Source organism: Lissotriton helveticus, chromosome 10 (assembly GCF_964261635.1).
Source record: "Lissotriton helveticus chromosome 10, aLisHel1.1, whole genome shotgun sequence".
NCBI classification, from domain to species: Eukaryota; Metazoa; Chordata; class Amphibia; order Caudata; family Salamandridae; genus Lissotriton; species Lissotriton helveticus.
Genome location: NC_136071.1, coordinates 843413231 through 843419927, shown reverse-complemented (window position 1 = coordinate 843419927; position 6697 = coordinate 843413231).

Here is a 6697-nt window from a genome sequence, read left to right as displayed (position 1 = left end):
GCCAGCCATACCCCGCACATTTCAATTAAGTATCTTCAACGTTTGTACTGGCATGATGCTTTATTTGAATGATACAAAATTCTGCCACCCATTCCCTGCTAAATCCGACCCTTCGGCCCATTAGTGTACATGACACAGTGTAGTCCAGCGTGACCCTAACAATTCCACAACCAACTGAAAAAACTTTGAAAATTGAACAAACCCAACCCCCTCCCCACCCCATGGTCAGTTGTGTGAATTCCGATGTGTGAATTGTAATTAAGGCTCCATGTTTTCCGTTTTTACTGATTTTTACAGATGAATACAGACAGAAAACAATTTATTTTCTTGCCTGTATTTATTTATAAATGTGGATAAAAACGGATATTGGGTGCTTTTTGAGTGATTCTAAATACTTATGACTGCCAGGCCAATAACTGTGTGGATTGATAGGTAAGGGGGTTAAAAAAAGGAATTAAAGAGGCACAAACAGCAGTAGATATGCACAAGGCTGACACTGAAATGTGCATACTTTCAAGATAAGTGCATTGATTTATCTTCTGCTGGTGTTCATATCACTAAAACCTGGCAGGCATTCAAGCATGACTGTATATTTAATGGTTAAATAAATGTCGAAATATAGCAGTATCAGCTTTCTTTTTGAATAAATACAGACAGAAATGTCATAAAAATAAATACCATAAAACCAGGAGCCCTAATTGTAATCCATAGAAAGAGCAGCACATACCGCCCCATACCACCCCCCTCTTCCCCAGAGAACATTACAACATTTTAGGCTGAGTTGTTCAAGGGCAGAGACCCAGTCCAGCCCTGTTCAACAAAGCAAACAAGTGTGAGTATCCGTCTAGTGCTGCGCTAGAGAACTGACTACGCCGGGGTGCAAGATTACTCTCAAGCCTCCCAGGTGGGCCTGGACTCTGGTGGGTGGTGTTGCTACTCCTGCAGCCGCCCATGCCCTTATTAAAGATAATGACCATCATGGTCTTGCAGGTGTACATTCCGACAGGGATTACAAGGGAGACTAGTGAATCTACTCATGCGATCCCAGAGCACAAGTCTTCTAGGGACCCAAAAAGGATACCTACGAGCCAGTCTCTCAGGGACCACAATATGATACAGGTATTGACTGAACTTATCTGTACAGTTCCTGTCTCTGATATTCAGCATTCAGAGTTCATTCGTGGCCGTTGTCTAGATCGCTGGTTCCAGCCTCTATGTCGGGTGTCATTTCCAGTGAGTCTGGCACAATCTCTGTATCTGAAGCCTTCAGTGTGCCGTCATGTCGGACTATGATATGACTAAGCTCGCTGTCCGTTAGGGTGGTGGTTAGCACGTAGATTGTCTGCTTCCCCTCACTGATGGTTTCGTAGGTGTTGCTCCAGGGGAAGCTGTGGATGGCACCAGACATCTTCCCTCCAGGACTCTGGTATCCAGCCAGTCCCTTGCCTCCTCTGCTGAGAAGAAAAACATTACACGGCCTTCGCTCCACCCTGAGTTTAGCTGGGAACAGAAGGCTGCATTTTAAGTTTGTCTCTCAGTCTGTGTTTGATTGCAATGAAGGTCTTTCTCTTTTCCTGGACTCTCTGGGTGTAATCCGGGTACACTGATATGGAGTGGTCTTCAAAGACAAAGCGCCGTCCGCTGTGTGAAAGCTGAAGGAGGAGGTGTCTGTCCCTGAAATTAAATAGCTTTGCAATGATTGCTCGAGGAGGTGATCCGCGTCTAGTGGGAGCCACCAGTGCTCGGTGCACTCTTTCGATACTAAAGAATTTGGACAACTGTTTGGGAGCCATTTCGTGAATGATCCAGTCTTCAAGAAACAGTTCCATGGAAGGGCCCACCGCTTTTTCAAGGAACCCAACACATCTCAGGTTTCCTCTCCTCGTCCTTCCTTCTGAATCTTCTGCCCTGTGGTCCAGCTTTATAACCTACTGTTTCTGTTTCACCACCGTGGCGCTGAGACTTTTCACTTCCGCCTTTAAAACGTCTATTTCTTTCTCAATGCCGGTCACCATATCAGAGACCTTCCTTAGGTCGCACCGCAATACATTTTCATCGATGGCCACAGCATCTGTTTTCCGGACCATGCCATCTCCGGTCAGCTGGATTGCTTGAATGATGTCCCTTAGTGTGGTGGGTCATAGGCAGCTCCCTCAGCAGTCTCCTTCCCCCACACGTGGCTTCATCCCTGGCATCAGGGCCTTGTAATATTGACTGGGCATAGTTCGAGATTTTGTTGGCTTGTGCCTTCACTACTTTGTCCTTCCCCATGGCAACCAGTGTAATATATCTTCTGGTATCCCGGGGGCACCACAGACACATGAACCACCCTGGTGATCTGTACCAAGGAGCTGCATTTCATCCAATGCGCAGTGCTTCCGACCCCGGGTCTCAATGCTATCCTGACGGTTCCTCAAGGTGGCCACCCTCCAGTGAATCCCCCAGGGAGTCCGGCTCACTAGGAACCCTGAGCCAAGCCAAACCGGGTGCCGTATCACATTGACCTCTGGTGGTCCCATTGTCACCTTGCCTGCGTGCATCCCACCTGAGGGCTCCCTCACAGGCCCCTGCGTGTTCTTCCTCCGGTTATGATAGCCCGGGCCTTCGTCCCTCAGCCATGTTCTCCGCGCACATCACCCCAGGCTCCCAGCAGAACAAGCGGCTCCATACCCCGTCATGCCTGTGGCCCAGTCTTCCACTTCTGTCTAGTGCCGCAAGCTCTTCCGGCATCATCCACATACCGCGGAGGGCACCCCCACCAAGAGCCCTCGCCAACGGCTCTCGGGATCTATGCAGGAGCTACGGGACCGAGAGCCGTGCCACATTACATGCGCTGGTCACTGCTCGACCACCTACCTGCACCCAGCCAGAGCCCGCTATCCACTGGGGCTGCGTCGCACTTGCAATTCCTGGAAGGATCCGGGCGAATCCCAGGTCCGATCTTTGCAGCCCTGTCGCGCCTCCGATAGTCAAAATGGCTCCGACCCCCATCCAGCGCCCGATCTCCATCTCAGCATTCTCTGGGTTCCCGGGAGTTGCGAGTGCACATATCGTTGCCTGGGGTCCCACGGTGTCCAGAAGACCACTTGCGAAGCGCACTTGGGTCAGGATTCTTCAGGATTATGTCTTAAATTGGGCTGCCGGACGGAGCTCTCACAGAGTACGTCTACGCAGCCATGATGATAAGCCACGCCCGACAGGAACTTATAAAGCGTGCAACGTGGCCTATGCTCCCATCTCGTAGAAGCTTTCACCTCAAGCTCTAAACACAAAGGTAACACTAAAGTAAAAGTAAAAACACTGGCACTGAAAGGAACTACCTTGTGTTGGGATGTACTGATTGTGAAAGAGCAAAATGCAGTCACTCAAAGTGAAGTTAACCAGCTGCTGCCGTATCTTGACCCATTGCCCCATGCTGTAAGCTGTAGTGGGCGGAAGCAAAATGTGAATGACACAACAGGCCAATCAATGGACGAAGAGAGGTGGCTAAAAACCTCTTTAATAAAGTATGTTATGCATGTAATTTTAGTAAAATCAAAAGGCCATACAATTTTAGCAAAATCCAAAGGTCTTGGCTAAAATCAGATTTAATTAATGTCTTCGACATTGACATGCACTGACGTTTTTTACCGGGCCTGTCCCTCGGAATTTTGAAAAGTTCTGTATTGATTCCGGATGCATATAGGAGCTTCGGCCACAGAAAATGAAACGTATACTTAAAAATCGTAGTGGTACGGCCCCACAAAAATTAGGATTTTCTGAAGAAGGTGAGGAGCGAAAAGCCTTAGTCACCTGGCAGAACTTTGCTGCCATCTCGGAGGTTGATCTCCTCAAATGCATCTGCGAAACCATACCCTCCAACCATTCTTCTGACCCCATACCCAGTGGCATCGCCATTGATTTCTATACTAACACCCTTTCCTACTGGACCAGGCTAGTCAATCTCTTCCTCAGTCAAGGATTACTCCCAGTTGTCCTCAAAACAGGACAGGTTACCCCCCCTTCTAAAAAACCCTCTGCAGATGCAAATGACCTCAATAACTTCCGCCCCATCACCAATCTCCCTTTTCTTTCAAAGATCACAGAAAAATGTGTTGCAAAATAACTCTCCCAACACATTATGCACAATAATCTCCTCGACATGTTCCAGTCGGGCTTTATTCAAAATTGCAGCACTGAAACAGCCCTGCTGCAAGTGATCGATGATGCGCTGCATATTCTCGATTCGGGGGAATCGTGCCTTCCGATTCTTCGTGACCTCTCTGCAACTTTTGACACTGTTAATCACAACACCCTCCTGAACATTCTTCATCAGAGAATGGGCGTGGAAGGCACAGTACTCAAATGGTTTGCCTCTTTTCTCTCGGACAGATCCCAAATGATAAAGATTGCGAACAGTCTCTCGTCTCCACCGGTGGTTCGTCAAGGCGTCCCTCAAGGTTCTATCCTTGCTCCCACTCTGTTTCATCTTTATCTGGAACCATTAGGGAACCTCCTAAGCAAATCTGGAATCCTCTACCATCTCTATGCGGATGACACCCAAATATACCTCAAGGTGTCTTCCACTCATGATCTCTCACTACTCAGCTCTACTCTCAACGTTATTCACAACTGGATGTTAGTGCACCAACTCATTCTCAATCCCTCTAAAATGGAATTCCTCCTCTTATCTAACTCTCTCTCCCCGCCTCCTGTTTAATCCTGGTTGGATCAGTTGAATCTACTCAACAGTAAACCCATCATTGTGGACTGCGCTAAATCCTTAGGTGTCATACTGGACAAAAGACTCAACCTAATCTCACACATCAATTCCATGGCCAAGAGCGCACGTTATCAGCTGCGCCTTCTTTGGGGGATTCGTCGATTCTTCCGGGAGAATGACCTAAAACCTTGGTTCAATCACTAGTTCTCTCTAGATTGGACTATTGTAATTCTCTTCTGACTGGCCTTCCCAAATCTCACCTCTCTCCCCTCAAATCCGTCCTCCATTCAGCAGCTCGCTTTATTTCAGGGTCCAAACGTAGTGACCACATCACCCCTATCCTGTCTTCTCTCCGATGGCTTCCCATCGAGGCTAGAGCTATCTACAAAACGGCGTGCATCACCCACAAAGCTTTGCACTCTTCCTCCCCTCGCTATCTGGCAAATAAACTGAAATTGTCTGGAGGCTCAAGACCGTCTCGGAATGCGGAAAAGTTCCTTCTTGAGCCCCCCTCCTTCAAAAGGGAAAAATGTATGGCACAATCGTTCTCAGGTAATGCGATGAGAATCTGGAACTCATTTCCTCCTTCGCTCCGTGCCATCACCTCCATCCAGATCTTCAAAGCGGGCCTCATATCTCTTTTATTCCAAAGACACTTTCAGAACTAATTCCCCCCTTCTCAGACCTCGCCAGGAAGTTCTTTAGTCATTGTAAATGTCACATATATTTAATATTTTTATTTGTACATCCTGTGCTTGCTGCGTTTGATTTTGTGTTCCGTTTGCCTGCGTTGTTTTGATTCTATGGCCTGCTATTTTTCGCCAGGAAGTTCTTTATTCATTGTAAAATTTGTCATTTATATTCATATTTTTGCTTGTACTGTCTGTGCTTGCTGTGATTGAGAGTGTGTGCCTTATGCTTACGTCGCTTTGATTCTATGTCATGCTATTTTTATTTGTTCCATTCCTGTAACAGTTCTCTCATGTAACGTAACTGGTTCTATTGTACAGTGCTCTGACACCTTCGGGTAAAGTCCGCGGTTTATAAGAATGCATTAAATAAATAAATAAATAAATGCAATGGTTCTTTGGCCACAAGATGCCACTGTTTGCAGGCGTTTGCCGTGAAAGTGACTCATCTCGGTTCTGAAAGCATCCCAAAGGGGATTATTTCGAAAGCCTCATCAAAAAAGAATACTAAAATCACACTTGTTGATGTACTTTTCTGACAGCTAGCTATTTATCCATTCGTTTTCATCTTTTTTCTATATAGATGTTTACAGCTTTATATCCCTACTGTACTTATAATGCAAAATCCTTTTGTAATAAAAGACACAGGATTCATTGATATATACTTGTTTTAAATAAAATTGCTAAGAGATGCTTCCAGAACAGAACATGGACTGTAGAATTGTCTCGTTTCCCTTCAGAATACGTAATAAATCATATAACTTGTTATCAATGAGGTTGCAAGCATTGGATTGATTAACAGCTAGAATATTCCTGATTAATTCGGTTTTACCTTGTAGGAGTAGGTGTATGTGCCTGTAAACGCAAATGTTTAACGAGGGCAAGAGATTAAATATTTGGAAGCCTGATTCCTTTTAAAAAATAGTACATTTCAACCCGTCAGTTTACGCTTAAATTTTCAGCTTTTTGGGGAATTCACAAAAAATCCAGGAGTCCTTCTGGGAAACTGATAGTCACAGCGTTCTAGGTGTTCTTGCGTGTATGCATGCTTACATGGAGAAAGTGGACATCATGCATCACGAAAGAGCATATGGACTTCCAGGGAGTGTGTTTTGCAAGAATTTGTAAACAATAACCACAAACTTGCGTATGAGAAGATTTGCTCACACGAAAAGTTTCACCAGATTGGTTCAATTGTACATGTGAATAAATCCAATTCACAGTCTACTTTAGAGTCTTTGTATACAGAGCGTCAATTCACACGCACAGAGAGGCGATTTCGACGATATTCTAGTGTAGCAGCCTA